Consider the following 20475-nt stretch of genomic DNA (forward strand, 5'->3'; position numbering starts at 1 on the left):
GAGTATCAGCAGTCTTAGACCGCTTAGGTGTCGGTCGAGACTGTGCCGAAACCTGACGCTGCTCCCTCAACTGCAGCTCAATCTCTAACTCACGCCGCCTCGCAGCTTCCTAAAGATCCAGGAGGGTATCACAATGTTGTGTAGCTACAAACTGTCGAATATCTGTCTTGAGCATAATCAGATAACGAGTCATCTGAGACTGCTCTGAAGCAAACTATGGGCAGAACATAGCCCTCTCCATGAACATACGAGTAATCTCCATCACAGACTCCTCATCCTGCCTCAATGTAAAAAACTCCTGAGCCAGCCGCTCCCGCTCAACACGTGGAACGTAGCGGGTACGGAACATATCCCTTAACTGCTCCCTAAGTAACAGCAATTCGTTGGTCATCAGTGTACGACCATGTCGTCAATCTCCACCAATCCTTTGCCCCGAGCCTTAGCAGGCTCAGGGCACACCTGACCTTTTGGTCAGCAGGACATGAGCACGTGAAGTAACAACCCTCCACGTCAGATAACCACCTCATAGTCCTAATCGCATCATGTATACCATCAAACGTTGGGGGATTCGTGTTATCAAAGTCCCGGTATTGGAAAGCCCTGCAGGCTCCTCCTCCAACCCCTGTCGTGGTTACAACTGATGTGGCTGCAGCGGGTGCTGTCTCTGCTAGAGCTACATATCGCTCATCAAAATACTCGACCATTGCAGTCTTAATCGACCTAAACATCTCCGGCAGCTGCGCTCGGAAAGCCGCATCGACCCCATCGTGCAGAATCTCCTGGATCCTGGCATCCAACTCCTTTGTCCCTATCTGAACCACGGGCTCAGGTACCACCGGCACCTCTGACCCTCCGTCTCCCGACCCTGACCCTGATCTGGATCCCGATCCTGATCCGGACCCAGCAGCAAAACGTCTCGTCACCACCATACTAAAAGATACACTCAAGACATCATATAAACAACATAATATCGAGAGGCCAAAGCCCACAAACCCTAGGGGTTGTGACTTCCTTGCTACGCGTATGGGTCCTGTGCTTTCAGTGGTACGGGCCCATACTACCTTCCACACCTACCCATATTTGTCTCAAGTATCACCACAACACCCTAACACTATCATCAACATTATATGCGCTCAACCCTCGCTCCTAGGGGAGCATTTCCTATCTCGCAACTGGCCTCACTGCTCCCACAACTCACAAATACATGAAACTTCCATCAACCCCTGCAGTGCTAGTGCATGCTAGTCGCACATAACACTGGACCCAATAGACTTTCAAATATCCGATCCTATCCGAAAACTGAATCAAACATTCTCATGTTATAAGATCTTGATTATGCACAACCGTGATGCCTACACTAACAACTATAGTAATGATGTCAATTCCATATACAAGAAACCCTAGGCTAGTAGGCATCATATAATCAGGCAAGTCTATCATGCGATTCCTAAAGATCCCTAGCCTAGCACTAGCATGTTGTTTTAACATATCATAATATCAAATAATTGTATGGTATTTTGGGGTTTACTTAAGGCTCCGACTGATCGTACCCTCTGCATCCTCCATCCTTTATTTTGGAAAACATTTTAAAAAATTTATTTTTCCAGAAATTTCTTTGATTTGAGATTGAATTCACACGAGTGTTCCTCCAATTCACTCAAACCAAGGCTCTGATACCAACTTATAACATCCATAAATTTTACGCCAAAATTAAACTTTTTCAATCATAAATAAAACCAAAATAGTATTTGTTTACAAAATGTTTTCAAATCATTGTTCATTAGAGTGTCCCAATAACTAGATCAAAAGGATGAGGAGCGGTACGGTCACGCCTTCACCTTGCCATGATCTCCTGAAGTACCTGAAACAATAACTGAAAACTGTAAGCCCGAGGGCTTAGTGAGCTACCCCCAAAATACCAATACCACACTGATAATGCCATATCAGTAATAATCAATCAATCAACATGCATATTGGGCCATCGGCCTGATTGAACAGCCCTACAAGGCCTACAGTCTAACTGAATCTATACCAAGCCTTCGGCATGTATGGACCGCCACGTGGGCCTACAATCTCTTCGGACCGCTCATAGGATATGTTGGCCTTCAGCACAAAGCAGGACCGCCTCAACCCAACCAACAAGCAAATAACTATGTGCGCAAAACTAACATATATTAACATATACAGACATCAAATATACTTATCTTACAGATCATCAATCATAGCAATCTCTCATAACTAGAGCACAGGCCCAGCAGGCCACTAACATACTAATCCCTAAGGATCATAAAAACATAACATATTGTCTATCCTGATTCCGGTCTATCAGACCATAATCGCATATATCATATCATAAACATAACAACTAAAGTGCCGACCTTGGTGCCTTAGACCCTTTTGATACAGTGAGAATAACTCACCTTGCAGATGTCAACTCGGTAGATAAACTCCAACTCTCGGATCACTTGCCAAAGACTTCACCACCTATTACCATAATACGAATATACACATAAGTCCTCAACCTTACAAGGTACTCCATAAACCAACTAGTCAACCCTTGGTCAAAGTCAAGGTCCTCAGTCAAGGTCAACAGTCCATGTTGACCCTTACTCACCGAGTACCCTCGGCTACTCTCCGAGTTCCTTGAAGTACTTGTCTACTCACCGAGTCACCGAAGTGACTCATCGAGTTCCTTTGGTTTACGATCGGACTCTATGGCCACTCGACGAGTTTCCTTCTTGCAACTCGACGGTTACACACGCATACATAAATTGGGGAAACTTCAACCGACTCGCCGAGTTGTTTATACAACTCATTGAGCCTATGGCAATCTCCAACGGACTCGCCGAGTTGTTCTTCCAACTCGTCGAGTTTTTTCCTATCTTCATATGACTTGCCGAGTCGACCATGCGACTCGCCGAGTCCCTTCAGTCCTTTTTGTCATACAGACTCATTTGAGCCATGCAGCGGCTCCAAACTACAGATCCAAGCTTTTAAGGCATGCTTTTCACATAAAGTTGCAAACTTTACGTGCATGTATAGCTAAAAAGGCTCTTAATGTCAAATCCAAGCTCACAATGGGGTTTCATACTCAAGGAAAGCTTCATACATGGCCAAACTCGGAGCTTTATGACTCTAGGACCCAAGAAGGGTCCAGATCTGAAGTTACAACTTCAGATCTAGCTCATATCCCACAATATCATCACAATCAAACCATAAAAGCCCTAGATCTCAATCAAATGAGGTCTAGAAGGAAAATGAGGTAAAGGTGGCGACTTGATACCTCCAAATGATGCTAACAAAGGTAGATTTCTAACTCCCACACCTTCCTTGCTCCTAGTCTCTTGCCCTCCAAACTCTTCCTTTCCAAAAACCTTTCTTCCAAAGCTCAAGACACACAAGAATGAAGCACTACACGAATTAGGGTTTCTATGAGCTCTCAAGGACTGCAAAGAGGCCAAAGGAGGCTTAAGCCTCTTTAAATACGGTGCAAAACCCCGGGATTTAGGGTTTCATCTGTCAGCTCCTACTCGTCGAGTCCCTTCATGGACTCGGCGAGTAGGTCACTAAACACGCGGTCCCACCCCGCTGCTACTCGACGAGTAGGGAACCAACTCGTCGAGTAGGACTTAAAACCAAAGAAATTCTTATTTAAATCAATACCTGAGAATCGGGGCGTTACATTTTTTGACATGAATCTTTTTCCGACATGTAGATTATGATTTGTAGTTAAGTTTAGACTATAAAAAAGCTTGATTTGATTAAAAATTGAATGAGTTACAAGCACCGCAAGGAAGGGTATCAAATCAAAAAAAAAAAAATTATGTTTCAGCAATTAAATGTAATCTGACTTTGTTGTTCAAATGTACATAACTCACTCAATTTAACTTGTTTTGACCTGAATCTTTTTCCTACATGTAGATTAGGATTTGTAGTTAAGTTTAGACTATAAAAACGCTTGATTTGGCTAAAAATTGAATGATTTAAAAGCCCCACAAGGAAGGGTGTCAAATCAGAATTTTTTTTTTATGTTTCAGCAATTAAACGTAATATGACTTTGTTGTTCAAATGTGTATAACTCACTTAATTTAACTTATTTTGAACTGAATCTTTTTCCTACATGTAGATTAAGATTTGTAGTGAAGTTTAAACTATAAAAACGCTTGATTTGGTTAAAAATGAATGAGTTACAAGCCCAGCAAGGAAGGGTGTCAAATCAGAATTTTTTCATGTTACAGCAATTAAACGTAATCTGACTTTATTGTTTAACTGTACATAACTCACTCAATTTAAGTTTTTTTGACCTGAATCTTTTTCCTACACGTAGTTTAGGTTTTGTAGTTAAGTTTAAACTATAAAAACGTTTGGTTTGGTTAAAAATTGAATGAGTTACAAGCCCCGCAAAAAAGCGTGTCAAATCAAACCGGTTCCAAAATCGAAAACCCGCCAAAAACCGGACCTGGAACCGGAACCAGTAGAACCGCCAGGCCGGTTCGGTTTTTTATTTTGGCTGAAGCTGGTTCCCGGTTCGGGTCCGGGTCAGGCCGGTTTCGGCCGGTTCGGTCCATTTGTTCATGCCTAATGGGAAGGGTAAAAGTTGTACATACCCCATTTGGGTTTTTTCTTGCTTTCTAATTTGTTGATTAACCATTGTCTAATTTTAGTGGATGTCAAAGTGGAGTTGCAAATAAAGCTAAGTAGTCAGAAAGGTAATATTAGTAAGTGGGTTGAGTTTTTCTTTATTCCAACTTGACAATAAACTATACTTGTGGTCAAGTCTTTCTTAAATATTATATGCATTAAATTTTGCTGTCAAATTTACCTTAATTTTCGTTTATATTGTCCAACATATGACTTTTAAGTTTGCTGTAAAATGTACATGTATGAACATATTGTATTTTTTTGTGTCTTTAAAAGTGATCATGCAAACCTAAAACTTTAAGAGTCAGAGAAGATTATCATGTTATGTGCTGTGAAGAATGAAGATTACCTTTTAAAATTCTTAAAGGCAGAGCATTTTATAAGATCCATACATGTCTTTTGTTATGTTGGATTGACTAATTGTTGGCACTAACGAGGTTTTTATGTACATACAAGAGATAATTAGGTGTCTTTGCTTATGGAGTTTCAAATGGGGGGAATATAAGAGATGATCATTCACCACCTAACACCTTATCTCTCTCTCTCTCTCACACACACACATACACACACTGATGCAGTGAAGGTGAGAATCTGTATAAAGATTCGGTTTTGAGAGAAGGGGGTATGTTTGAGGTTTGATGAAGGTTTCTAACTCTCACACCCTGACTTTTCAGTTTATTTGGAATAACTTTTTAATTAGCTTATATATTTTTTGTTTTTTTTTAAAGTAGTGTATTTTGAAGAATATAAACTTAAACTTCCCAAAAAAGAGCAATAATTGCAGTTGATTCCTAGCGTTGCTTCATAGTAAAGCCATAGAACTACTAAACATTGGGATGACGACTACTAGGTAATATATGATGGTCTTGACTCTCTTTTCTTAATTATCAAAGAAACCTGTTAAGAAACTTATAAAAGATTTTAAGAATTTGGTTTCACAAGTTTACTGACTACGCATCATATTCAAAACCTAAATTGTTGATTACCTTTTTTCTTTGTTGTTGTTGGAAGTGTGCAAGAGGATATTTTGATTCTACTTCAAGACACAATTATCTCTTTGTTTCCAGGTATAATTTGTTGCAACTATTTTAGCGATGAGAAATTAGAAGTTTAATAGCACGTTCCAAACAAAAAGTACCTGTTCAATTTCAACTTTCAAAGGTATGCTTTATTATAGCATCTTATTTTTATTTTTTTCAGTTAGAACATTGTATATTCACTTTCTTTTCTTATTAAGGATTGCACTTTGAAACTTTTCCCAATTTACAAAGTTGTTTGTTTATATGGAATTTTACTGGATTGGAAGCTGAAAACAGGGGTAAAAGAGGAAAAAATAACCATATTTGATTGAAGTGGAGATTTAATGGTTTTGTGGAAGAAAAAGCCACCAAAAAGTCAACTACACAGAAAAGTCAACAAGGTGCTGTAAAGAGTTCTGAACCAGAAACTGCAAGAAGGCGCAGAGACTCTCTTGAAATGCATGTTTGTCTGAAAAATGACATTTTTAACCTTGAAAACTTCACTTGCTCTATGTTTTATTTGTTACTTTTCACCAACATGGTAATTTCCTATTGGCTTATATTCGACAAATTACAATGTAATTTTTTTTTCATTCCTTCCTATTACATAATTGTATTAAGATCATGCTTGACTAGGAGCATAAATTTAAGTGACTCCCAATCTCTGCTTTCTGTTGAATAATTGTACGTACCACATCACTTTTCTTTTCAAAAAATATATTATCTATTAATCTGTTCATCAAACAAGGATTATTAGCTTTTTTATTTTTGTTATTTGTATCTGTCGTATTTTAATAGCTGTATGGTTAGATAAGTTCTAAGTTTTCTATTATGATAAAGAACATTTAACTAAATCATCACTCTTTCATGGGATTCATAAACGTCTTCTTTGTGTTTGAAAAAATGATGATTTTTCTTAAAAATTTACACTATGATTATCAAAACCAAATTATCAATAATATTATTATTATTAGTTGCAAATTACATAAAATTTAACCATGCAATAAAATTAAAAGTTACCTTAGAATGTTGCACGGTAACGAAATTTAATAGAACATGTCATAAAAGTTGGGATTTGAGGGTAAATACAAAATAATGCGTGATAAGACAATTAAATTAGATGTGAGGGCTGAGCTTTAATTCTTCAATCTATGTGGATTTTAATGCCAAATTGCCAGTGGATTTTAATGTCAAATTGCCAATTATAATGGTTAAGATTTAGCATGTGTTACATATAAGCCTCTAAGAAACAAGACGATCATTACTCAATTCCAGGAGTTTGATTTTGTCCCCTTTTTTCATTAACATCCTAAAGTTAGTTTAATATTATTATTAAATACTAATAATTACATGACACACACAGAACTAGAGAGCAAGAGCGTGAGAGGTACAGAGAGATAGAGGGGGAGCAAGAGTGAGAGCGTGAGCGCGAGAGCAAGATCACGAGAGTGAGTGACAGTGAGAGTGTGAGAGCAAGATCACGAGAGGGGGGGGGAGAGAGAGAGAGAGAGAGAGAGAGAGAGAGAGAGAGAGAGAGAGAGGAAAAACTACTTCCAAGATAACGATAGCAAGGGAGCACGAGAGAGAGCGTGCGGAAAAAGTGTGTGTGTGTGAGAGAGAGAGAGAGAGAGAGAGAGAGAGAGCAAGAAAGTGAGAACGAGAGAACACAGGAGCGAGAGTGGGTGAGCGGGAGAGAGAGAGAGGGAGGGGGAAGTACTTCCAAGAAAATGATAGCGAGAGAGCGACCAAGACTCCAAGAGGGAGGGTGAACGAGAGCGATATTGTGAGCGTGAGAGTGAGAGTGAGAGGGGGAGGGAGAAGGAGAGTGTGAGAGTGAGTGATTGGGGGGGGGGGGGGGGGGGGTGTGGAGTACTTCCACGCAAATGGTAGTGAGAGCAAGAGTGCACGAGTAAGCGTGAGAGAGAGAGAGAGAGAGAGAGAATTCCTTTTATTTTAACCAAGACATTAAACAATCATATTTTCTAGCCAAAACAACAACATGCTTAATCAGAAAAAGAAACATTTCTTTCAAAATAAAACCAATAGTTGCCGCTACAACACGTGTGTCGACGTCATATGTCCTTAAACTATTTGCCTCGTTTTCCTTGCATAAAGACCTTATTTTGTGCAATCACATCACCGGGGAAAACTATAACACCATTCTATGTAACTGATTCCTTTGCTTTTCACCAAAACAACAACATACTTAATAGACAAATAAATATCGTTTGTAAAAATAATGTGTGTTTCGTATATAGGTAAAAAAAAAAGTAAAGTACGTTGCGATTTCCTGCAGTTTAACTCATTTTAACTAATATGATAGATCTCTTGGATTGCTTTGGTAGTAGTTCTTTGTCGATCAGAATGTCAAATAGGTGGAACCCGTCAGATCAGCAGAAGGGTACTCATCAACCCTACTTTAATCCTAAGTCACGTTTTGGGAATGATAGGAATTTTTCTAACGTAATCCCTACTGTTTCTTCTTTCTACATTACGAATTTCCCTGATTATATCATTTGGAATGATTTAAGACGTGCATGTGAACGTATTGGAAAAGTTTATGATGTTTTTATTTCCAAGAAGTTGTCTCGGTTGGGAAAACGGTTTGGTTTTGTTAGATTCTTGGGCAAAGTAAACGTTGGGGATACGATTAAGAATTTATGTGACATTTGGTTTGGCTTTCATAAGTTGTTTGCTTCTTTGCCTAGACAAAATTCGGTTAAACCATCATTGAACAAAGCTCCTAGAGAGAATTCTAGGGTTGAGAAGGTTGCATCCCCGGATCTTTCTTATGTGTCACAACTAACAATTTTTGGCTAGGATTTCTATCCTTGTACAAGATAATTTCTTGGTGTAACCATGTAACACTACGTCTGGCAAAAATCAAACTTCAATGCTATTAAGATTTTATTCTCACACATCGTCATTTAGGTCAAAACAACCACGCATAAGCCCAAAACTCGGTCCAATAAGCCAAATCCAATCATGTTTGGGCCTTAGCTCAAGAATTTTCGATCCAAATCCCTTATTGGGCCTTATCGGGCCGATAACTTCTTCTTTTGGGCTTTTTGGGGCGAAAACCCTTCTTTGGGCCCTAATTGGACGAAAACTTTTATTAAACATTTTTTTAGGCCTAAAACTCCTCTAATGGGCCTTTTTGGGCCGAAAACTTCTAGTTAGCTATTATATGGGCTGGAAACCCATACATAGGTTTTAGTTGGGCCGAGACCTCCTAATTTGGGTTTTAATTGGGCTGAAAACCTCTTAAGTGGGCCAAGAACTCTCTTTGGCCAAGCCAAATCAAAGCCCACCATTTTGGGCCATCATGTGGTCCGAGAACCCCCCCCCCCCCCCACTAATCGGTTGGCCCATATAAAAATAAAGAGAAATAACTTGGGTAATAAGAGATGACACCTCACAATTACACACCATACACCCAAGAATTAACCCCCATACCTCTATACACTTCACATCATCTCTAGAAAGTCAACTCCCACTCACTCCTCTCTCCTTCTCTACCTCTCGACCCATCTCCCTCTCACTCCACCCTCATTCAAACTCCACTTCCAACACATTTTCCTCTCAAAGAGTTCTCTCAGTTCCTTTCTCCAAGAATTAGTGTGTGTGTGTGTGTATGTTCTTCAAAGAAGTATTCATCTAAGGATCACAAAGTTGGTAAGTCCATGTTTGATTCAAGTGTTTTTGCTTCATATATGTCCCTATAACTTTCAATTTACACACTTTGTTGTGTGTCAAACTCCTTAGAACACCCATATTTTCGAGATTATCCCCAAGAACTCAAGTTAGGTTCAAAGATTCTTCTTCTTCTTCATCTACATCTCGAAAACCTTAAGGTGAGCTTCATACCCCACTCTTTTCATGTTTTTCATACTCTTTGGGGGGGGGGGGGGAATACAAGTCAAAGTTTCGGTTAACCGTTGGATAATTGTGTGGACCAATGTTTTATGTGTTTAACTTTTGGGTATTTGCTTGAACATGAAGTTTATTTCATACATCTTCACAAAAATCATGAGAAAAGTATTGTTAACATATATATTGCTTGAAAATTGTAAATATGGGGTTATACACTCCAGAAATAGATAAAATGAGTGTTGGGTTCAAATATGTATAACTTAAACTAAATTCCCAGCTTTCCACAGAAAAGTTATAGTCCAATTACGGACTGTTTGACCACCTTGAATGTAATATTTTTCAAAAATGTTTACATGCCAATAGTTCAGGTTTAAACCTTTCTAATGACTACTCTCACGCATTCATACAATTTTTGGCGATTTTTACAAAACTGTCTATCATTTCCGGATTAATTTCGGACCATCCTATGAAGATGAACATTTTCACACTGGTTTGAGGTCATTAAAAATTATGAGAAAAAATTTGAACAAAGTAGACTCAATTTCCAAACTCCCAGAGTTTACGGATCTAAAATTCGACTTACGATGATTTTTCTATAATTTTTCTAAAAACAGATACAAAAAGGTAAAAAACAAGAAATTGTTTTTATCATGCTAAAAGCTCTTATACTAGTGTTAGATGCAAGTTTATGTAACAACCCAAATTTTACATAGAATTTTTTCATTTTAATTAATCAAACACATTTGCAAAAATCATGAAATCCCAACACACTTGTTTTCGAATCCACATTCATTACAATTTTATTTTTAAAACATCAGAGTGTCCCCAAACCATATTAGTGAAAGAGAGACAGATTGCACGCCGCATCATCACGCCTTGACCTTGCCCTTGGGCTCAGATGTACCTGAAACAAATCAACAACCTGTAAGTGAAATGCTTAGTGAGTTCCCCAGAGCATACCACACACAATCTACATGCACATATCATGTTAGCTATTTAAAGTTACACACACATATCACATAAGCCATGCATACAACAGATAAGGATGTCGTGGGCTCATCCCTATGGTCTTACTCCAGGATGCCATGGGCTCCCTACATGGTCTTACACCTAAGTGTCATGGGCTCTCCCATGGTCTTTTATAGGAAAGCCATGGGCTCTCCTCATGGTCTTACATCCAAGTGTCATGGGTTCTCCCATGGTCTTCCATACAAACATACCACACATACTGCTAACATATTTCCTAGCTCATACCAACTATCATGCCAAATAATACAATTTTATCTAGGACACTACATATCAAGAAATGGGCCGGCCTTGGTGCCTTTAACCCATTGGTATGGTGAGGAGACTCACCTCTGTCTGCTGAATACAAAAGTTGCTCTCCTAACAGTCTGTAACCTCCCGTGCTGAATAATAATATTAATCAATGCTAGTACCCTACTTAATCAAAAGAAACCCAAACTCCAAACCATTCCATGAGGCCCAACTATCCTTCCCTTGCTAATGGTCCCAAAGTCCAAGTCCAAGATCATTAATGGGCCTCTTGGCCCAATAAGGCCCAAAAAATGTGTCCAAGGCCCATAACAGATGATATGACTCATAATTCCTAGAACACAACCATGCCCAATAACCAAATGAGGCCCAAAGGCTCAAAGGCCCAAAACAGATTCAGGCCCAACTGGAATGGGTACGTTTGGCGTACCGTCTTGGTACATTCAACGTACTGGGGTCTTGGTGTTGGATTAGGTGTCTAAGTTCATAACTATTTCTGGAATGCACTTGACCCGGTTGGCAGGGTCTATTTGGGTTGCATGGCATCATGACACTTGGATAGACAAAATGAGAGAAATGACACTTATGATTTATTAATATATTATAAGTTCTAATATATTAATAATATTATTTAATTATTATTGATCAAGAATTAATTTAGAATTAATTTGGTGATCAAAAGGAAACTAATTAAATATATGGGTTTGATTGTGTAAATCATCCATTCTTTTATAGTGGGTTAATGATCCATGGTTGATTGAATTGGGCTAAAACCCATAGGATGCTCCATGGATAGTCCATGGAGGTTAAAACCCATGGATCATGGAGGAAATGAAAAGCCATGTCAATTAGGGTTTACATGATGTAACCCTACTTGTGACACAACTATAAAAGGACCCCATGGGTTACCAAAATCAGCACTAAGTGAAGAACTAAGAGGGATAGCTGATTTTGAGTGTGTGTGAACATCTCTCAAAGTTATTTCAAGAGTTTTGGTGTTGTGTAAAACATTTGAGACATCACATTTGGGGTGTTAGGCTCACAAAGTTCTCAAGGAATCCAAGTAACAAGAAAGGTATGTTCTTCTACTAGCTTTTATGTTTCATGTTTCCCATGCCATGCTAGTTAGGTTAAGAACCTTGGAAAATCAAATTTGCATGTATCTTAGTAAAACATAGATCCAAGGTTTCTAGGGTTGCATGTACACATTAGGAGTGTTAGAATGCTCAAAACCCTTCACTTGGGACTACGCGCAACGTACACACTGGGTTACGCCCAATGTACTACCAGATTAAGCACTTTCTCCATTAAGTGCTTAATACGCGGTTCCTTTACATCCAAAAGCTAGATCTAAGTTTGTTAAGACGTCCTAAGGCATAAAGTTGGAAACTTTATGCCTTTGCACGCCTCATATACACCCAACACCTCCATTAAGACCTTTCAAAGGTCTTTAACCCATGCATGAGGCCAACACTCCCATCAAGACTCCATTTTTATGATACTAAAGGACCAAAGGACCTCAGATCTGTCAACCAAAGGGACAAAACTAGAAAACCCTAGCTAGATCTAGAGATTTGAGTGGAAAGGTGCAAGATTTTTACCTCTAGAACCTTTTCAAGATGACCAAGATACAGATTCTTGAAGCACCAACTCATCCCAAGCTTGCTTGACCACTTCTTCTTCTTGGGATGAACACTAAAAAGGACCACAATGCACTCTTAAGTCTCAAAAAGCACTCACAAAGGATATTAGTGCTTCCAGAAACGTTTGAGGGTGAAGAGAGCTGATGAGGGTGAGGCTCAAGTGAGTTAAGGACGTTTAAATAGGTCACAAGTCCGAAATTTAGAGTTTGCACCCTCGGCACGTACGCCCAGCATACGTCCAGCTCCTCCGCGACCAACCATACAGAGTACGCTAAGCGTACTCAAGGGACTATTTATATAATATGTAACTTCTTTGAGGGTTTCAAGACAAACCTGGTTTAGAGTGTTACAATTTATATGGTTTAAATATACTTTTAAAACATCTAGACAGGTTATCTTACATGTATTTACACATACGATCATATAAATTGTCTTGACAAACAAACATAATAAACTATAATCGGTATGGGTTGGAAAACCTCACTTTAAAAGGGCTTGTGATTATTTAAAGGCATAAATTTCCTATTTTGCAAGTAAAACGGAGTTATAGTTCACATAAATCTGTTAAGGCTCTTGTGAGACTCTCCTTTAGTCGTACCTACCTAGCATACACGGTAAGTCCTGTTAGTTATAACCAGAGTCTCTTGGAGGGAGAGCAAGGTAATTGTGTATAGATCTATACGGGGTTGACACCCCCACACCTGAGTTATTCGCTACAGCTAGACTAGGCCAGTCTAGGGTGATACTAAAGGACCAAGGGACCTCAGATCTGTCAACCAAAGGGACAAAACTAGAAAACCCTAGCTAGATCTAGAGATTTGAGTGGAAAGGTGCAAGATTTTTACCTCTAGAACCTTTTCAAGATGACCAAGATACAGATTCTTGAAGCACCAACTCATCCCAAGCTTGCTTGACCACTTCTTCTTCTTGGGATGAACACTAAAAAGGACCACAATGCACTCTTAAGTCTCAAAAAGCACTCACAAAGGATATTAGTGCTTCCAGAAACGTTTGAGGGTGAAGAGAGCTGATGAGGGTGAGGCTCAAGTGAGTTAAGGACATTTAAATAGGTCACAAGTCCGAAATTTAGAGTTTGCACCCTCGGCACGTACGCCCAGCATACGTCCAGCTCCTCCGCGACCAACCATACAGAGTACGCTAAGCGTACTCAAGGGACTATTTATATAATATGTAACTTCTTTGAGGGTTTCAAGACAAACCTGGTTTAGAGTGTTACAATTTATATGGTTTAAATATACTTTTAAAACATCTAGACAGGTTATCTTACATGTATTTACACATACGATCATATAAATTGTCTTGACAAACAAACATAATAAACTATAATCGGTATGGGTTGGAAAACCTCACTTTAAAAGGGCTTGTGATTATTTAAAGGCATAAATTTCCTATTTTGCAAGTAAAACAGAGTTATAGTTCACATAAATCTGTTAAGGCTCTTGTGAGACTCTCCTTTAGTCGTACCTACCTAGCATACACGGTAAGTCCTGTTAGTTATAACCAGAGTCTCTTGGAGGGAGAGCAAGGTAATTGTGTATAGATCTATACGGGGTTGACACCCCCACACCTGAGTTATTCGCTACAGCTAGACTAGGCCAGTCTAGGGTGACAAGTATCTTAAAGAAACTGACATCTAAAAAACGTCAAAGCAGGTGCTTTAGGTCATTAGTATGGTTATAGTGACTCACATAGAGAATAACAACATTATTTGAATTTACGAAGAATTTACACTCTACTAGTTTTACAAACACCAAACTATGTTTCGTATACTTTGTAAACTGATTTCACCACTCGGGTCTTAGGGTTTTAAGACCACAACACTTTTATATACAGAAAATATAGGGTTTTCTGGGAATACACTCTTTTCAGATACAAGCAACGGAAAATAAAGGACTTGCATGCAAGTACACACGGTTTTAGAACGAGACTCACAAACTACTTTTTATAGAAAATATTGGATTTTCTGGAGTTTTACAACTTATTATAAGAAAATATATTACAAATTTTTTCCTACAAACATGCTTGTGAACTCATCAACATTCTATGTTGACGTTTTTCAAAATGACTTGTATTCTCAAGGACTCAGTGAACGGGTACTCGAGCCTTGGATCTGGATTATTTTACTACCTTATGAGAAACCATACTTTATGTTATTTTTGTGAAATTGATAAACAAGTACAATTTGTAAAACAATGAATGTTGGTATATTGTAATTTATGGTGTTTAGTTGCTATGTTTCATTTATATTCAACTGCTATGATATTACACAATGACGTCCTCCGCCCCCGAACGTTTCCGCCGTTCCGGTTCAAGCGTGTGACAGATTGGTATCAGAGCATTGTTTATAGTGAACTAGTATATCTAACCATACAAGATATACAACTGTAAATAGTTAAATACAATGGGACTAAAACACTTTGACTAAAATTATACTTTAAAGATATAAGTATTTTATAAATAGTATACATACTTGCTAGAACCGTATCATAATAAGAACAAAACAAGAGTATTTAGATGTTGAACACTACAGTCAAATCTGGACAGTTATGTAATCATATCTGGAATAAATTAGAGTCTGATCAACTGTATTTATTTGAGATACGACCAACATGTGTTTGGGAGTCACAGTGGTGTTGTAACAAGTCTAAAACTTACCAACTGTACATGTAAAGGAACATTAGAATCGAACATAAAGTTTAAAAATATTATAGGAGTATTTTCGGATACCATATAACCCCCACACTTGGATCTGCTACATGTCTCTCATCCCTCTCTCCTCGCGCAAGCAACATGGATAAATTTCACCATGAAGACCCCTACTACCCTGTCGTAGTGTCCAACGAATTGATCGAAGAAGAACTAAGAGAGGCTCGTGAGGAAAACTTAGAAGAGAAAAGAGTTTGCCCTGTAAAAGTTAGAGACTTTATTACTTTACCAAATATGCGCATGCTTTGTTATGATGAAGGTTTTGTTGATTTTGATGTTCGTTATGTTAGTGGATTATGGGTTATGTTGGAATTTAAAGGTAGGGAAGCTTGCAAAAATTTCATGACAAGTGATGTGTTGAATCAATGGTTAGTGGAGAAAAAGGAATGGGATAGAAAATTTGCTCCATTAGATAGGCTCGTTTGGGTTGATGTTGAAGGTGTTCTGCTTTATGCTTGAAGCAAAGATGCTTTTCGAAAGATTTCTGCTAAATGGGGAATAGTTGCGCAATATTAATTAAAATTTACAGCTTAATACAGTCAATTCACAATTTAAATAGAAAATTCACAGCTTAATGCAGTTAGTTCACAGTTTAAAACACAAAAATCAAAGTTCAATGCACAAAATTCAGAGCTTAATATAGACAATTAACAGTTTAAACAGATAACTTACAAGTTAATGCAGTTCACTCACAATTAAAAACACAAAATCAAAGCTTAAGATACAAAATTCAAATCTTAATACAAAAAATTCACAATTTAATACACCAAAAATATAAATTCACAGTCATATTATCAACTTAAAACTCTTAATACCGTCATTCACTATTTAATACACAATATTCACAACTTAAGGTTTGTTTGCATCTCTTCCAATTTTTGTTCATATTAAACGTCTCGTTTTGGTCTGTATCGGCTTTAAGTATTTTTATTAAAAATGAATGCACTCCGTATTTTTCCTTTCAACTCCGACATCATCTATAATCCACACCAGTTCGAACGCTACATTTTAAGGAGCGGTTCATTAACCATTATTCTTTTCTTTTGCTCGTTTGCTAGGAATAGGTTTTGGCATGTCTCAATTCTTTGTTAGTTTCTTAGTATTAGTGTTTTGACACGTTTTATTTTTCATATTCTTCACTAATATTAATAACTATTGGTGCATATTCATAATCCTATATTTGCAACAAATAAATCATCTTCATCATCATGAATTCGTTTGCTAGGAATAGGTTTTGGCATGTCTCAATTCTTTGTTAGTTTCTTAGTATTAGTGTTTTAACACGTTTTATTTTTCAGATTCTTCACTAATATTAATAACTATTGGTGCATATTCATAATCCTATATTTGCAACAAATAAATCATCTTCATCATCATGAATAAACTCATCTTCATAAGTTTAAAATCAAAATTAAGCAAAAAAAAAACTATACTTCTACAAACAGTAAGAAGCAACATAAAAAATAAGAATTTAATAATACGAAATTAAAAACTTACTTAAGTGTCATACAAATTTTTATCAACCCAAATTAGGCATAGACTTGTCTGGTGATAATGGCGATTTTTTATGGGTTTGGTTCACCGTTGTCAACGCTCGACACAAAGGAAGAAGATGAAGCCTTTCTTGATTTTTTTTTCTTTTCCCGCTCACAGTAAGCACGACATAGAGGAAGAAGATGAAATTGTTTTTTTTTTGTTTATGGTATGATTAGGTGCAACCCATTTGTTTTTTGGAAAGGATCAAGATAAAATTTAGAAAGATAAGAAAAAAAATACATGAATAATGTCTATTCAAATTTTCAGTCCTGTTCTAGTTATTGAACCGGGTTAAAAACGGTCTAGTTCCCGCACCGGTTTCAGGTCACCAACGTAATGAAATTAGACGGTTATATATTAAACTTGGATCAAACCAACTTCAAAAATCGAAGTATCTTTTAAGTCCTAGTGGTCATGACGGTTCTATATGCAATTTTTGACAAGCTTTGTTCAAACCCCTCGTAACTTAAAATTTTGGCTCCTCTCGTGTACATATGTGTTTATATAGGGTAAATTACATCAATCGTCCATCGTGCACATGCCAGAAAGCGTGTTTAGTCTCTATTTTCAAAAATTAACTCGGACCGTCCCTCATTTGTTTAACGCTTGCATGCTTCGTCCCTAATATGCAGTTTTATTGCGAATTTAGTCCATGTCAAATCCGAAATGACCATAATGCCCTTTTTATTTAATTTTCATTTATTTTTGATTTTTTTATTGATATTAATTATAGATTAATATTTAGAAAAAGGTATATCTCCTTATTTATTTCCAAAACCTCACCCTCACAAAAAATCACAAACACCACCATTTTCTTTCCGGGCGGGCCACCATCGTCAAACCACCGACTACCACCATCGTCGGAAAATCGCCCACCACCATTGCCGGAGCACCACTCACCACCATTATTATTGTCTAGAACCACAACATCTCTTTCCTCCTCCTTTTCTAATCAGATATCCCTTATTCTCCACTCATCATCTTGTAATCTTCTCCACCATTCAACCATCCTCTTCATCGTGAGCCACCTCCAACCACCAAACACAAATCTTGTCCCGTCGACGACCTTCAACAACCAAGAACACAGATCAGGGTTTCAAATCGCCACCTAGGGTTTCGAGATCGACGATCTCCTTCTTTACAAGTGTGGCATCACCTATACTACATCTCTCTCATCCTCCTTTTTCCAATCGACGATCTCCTTCTTCACCTATGCGCCTAGGGTTTCAAATTCATATATGGGGAAATGTGTGGTTTCAGATCGAGAACTTTGGGCGTTTCATGACGGATTTCACTTTGGGGGTTTCAGATCGTGCATCACCACCACTGATAATCTCTTCTTCCAGATTACGTCTCAACAATAGTTAGAGTCTGACCGGTAGATTCAGGAGGTTGTTAGATGGTGGGAAGGAGGTTGTACATGGTGTGTATGAGACCGGTTTTGAGTCGAGTCAAGAGGAGGAGAAAATGTGGTGAGAAGAGTCTGGAACCAAAATGAAGTGGCATTGAAAAATCCGACGGCGATTCTCCCTAAGGATTTTGATCGGAGATGGGGAGGTTTCTATTGAGAGGAAAGGACACTGGGAAAGGGGAAGGGGGAGGGTGGGTACCTAATATATTTTTCTTTTTTTTTTAATTTAAAAATGATAAAACAATAAAAAAAAAAAATTAAAGGCAAAATAGTCTTTTTATGTCCAGAGTGATGAAACGTGCAAGTTTAAATAAACGAGGAACGGTCCGAGTTAATTTTTAAAATAAAGAGTTGTGGGTTCGGTGGAATTGAACTTTAAGGGACCAAAAATGTGGGGCTTATATAGGGGCGAAGTTCATCGCGGTTCATATGGGATCATCTAACTCATACCACATAGACTTATCATTTGGATACAAATATTTGTAATTTTTGGATGTCCTTTTCGTTTTTGTAGCGAATTGAAATTTCTATAGACCCTACAACTTACGTATGTATGCTGAGTTATCTGCTAATACTTTTTCATTTTATATAAAATAAATAAAAAGCATTGTATATTGTTTTTATAGACGAAATTGGTTTTATTAAAAGAAAAACGTGATTTTACATAATCATAATAATCTGATTTTGATCAATTGCTCTTAATTCTATGGGTGATTATTTTTATATGGAAATGCTTTAGGATTTGAAATGGAAGATAGCGGATTAGGTGGTAAAGGGGATATGCACATGCTTATGCAACCTTTTGTTGAAATAAATTAAAATAGATTTGCTCGCTAAAATCACGATATTTTGGACTTACATATATTTACTAGGTGTGAGACTCATGTATTATATGGGTTTATTTAAAAAAAATTAAATATAAAATTTTAACAATTTGAAAACTTTAAATTTATAAGAAAAATAAGAAATTTTTTGAATTATTAAAATTAATGAGACTTTAATGCATTAGATACATTATATATATAAACCATTTTCTAATAAATACCTTACATATATATTACCTTATATATTAAATGTGGATTTTAATTTAATAAAATCAAAAATACAATAAAATGACAAGTGGAAAATAGAAAAATTTAAAATTTCTAGAAAATGTCATGTGTCCAAATGAATGAGAAGAGGACATGTGGCAAAGTCATTTTCATTTATTAGGGTAGATGTGTTCTTTTATTTATCATTTAGTGACCATCTAAATCATAATCACTAAAGTTATTTGAAGTTATTACCTTTTTCGTAAGTTCTTGATACTGTTGTCAATGAGAGTGACAACGACTAAATACAGTGTCCTATGGATAGATCCAAACAATAAAAACGTCGAGTTGAAAAGGGGTATCTATAGATAAGGATTTTGCTAATCTCCTTGTTCCACATACAGAATCACCAAAATAGTCTAAACATCAGTCGTAATCTAGTGTAATATAAAGTGTAATCTGGTAACATTACGCTTATTATATGTGTAGGTGGGAAAGAAGAATACGAAAACAAAGAGTGTAACTTAACGAGACTTTGTATGTGGGTATCATTTATATTGTTAGCATATGAAATAATGTTTATCTTCTAGTCTTGTACAAAGCACGAGATACAAGGTGCCTTTGTGGCAAAAGGTTGGTTGTGACCGTCTTATTTGGTGGGATGAGCACAATCTGAGAGGTTGCTAAAGCTAAACATCTATTTGTATGTCGAGTTTTAGAATTGCTTGCTCATTAGGCTATGAGGTATGGAAGCTCCAAAAAGGATGTGGTTCTCCTTCCACATCACTATAATACTCACACCATTATGCAGGCCCGTCCCAAAAGATAGGCGATAAGGATGACCGTCCAGGATCCTTTTTTTAAGGAGGCCCATAATTTTTATAGGCTTTGTTATATATATATATATATATATATATATATATATATATATATACACTAGTCGTTTACCCGCGCCAAGCGACGGGTGTGACAATGGTGGTTGAATGCTGAAAAATGAATTAAACCCTATAAATGGAAACGTCAGCGATATATATCCAAGATTTGTGAACAGAAATTGCGAGATTTGGGGAACTACGGAGATAAGGAATGAACCGGGTCAAAATAGTCTAAGAATAGGGGATAAGAGATTTGACCTTTTCAACTGTTGACCATATGTACTCTACTCTTTTTGTAATGCATAAATTGGTTGTACAAATGCATTGTATGTTTGTACGACTTAAAATTCAGCATTTGACCAAAAATGTTTTATAAGGTAATTAAGATACATATATATATATATATATATATATATATATATATATATATATGTGTGTGTGTGT

The 20475-nt window shown here is 37.2% G+C and overlaps 1 long non-coding RNA gene across 1 annotated transcript; it reads left to right on the top strand.

The window, feature by feature from the left end:
- Window positions 1-4857: 4857 nt before the first annotated feature.
- LOC145090645 (uncharacterized) lies at window positions 4858-6251 on the top strand. Its single transcript, XR_013701692.1, has 2 exons — window positions 4858-5285; window positions 5370-6251. It is a non-coding gene; the product is annotated as an uncharacterized LOC145090645 (long non-coding RNA).
- Window positions 6252-20475: the final 14224 nt, after the last annotated feature.

This window comes from Lactuca serriola, chromosome 2 (genome assembly GCF_051521515.1).
Source record: "Lactuca serriola cultivar US96UC23 chromosome 2, Lser_US96UC23_V15, whole genome shotgun sequence".
In the NCBI taxonomy this organism is placed as follows: domain Eukaryota; kingdom Viridiplantae; phylum Streptophyta; class Magnoliopsida; order Asterales; family Asteraceae; genus Lactuca; species Lactuca serriola.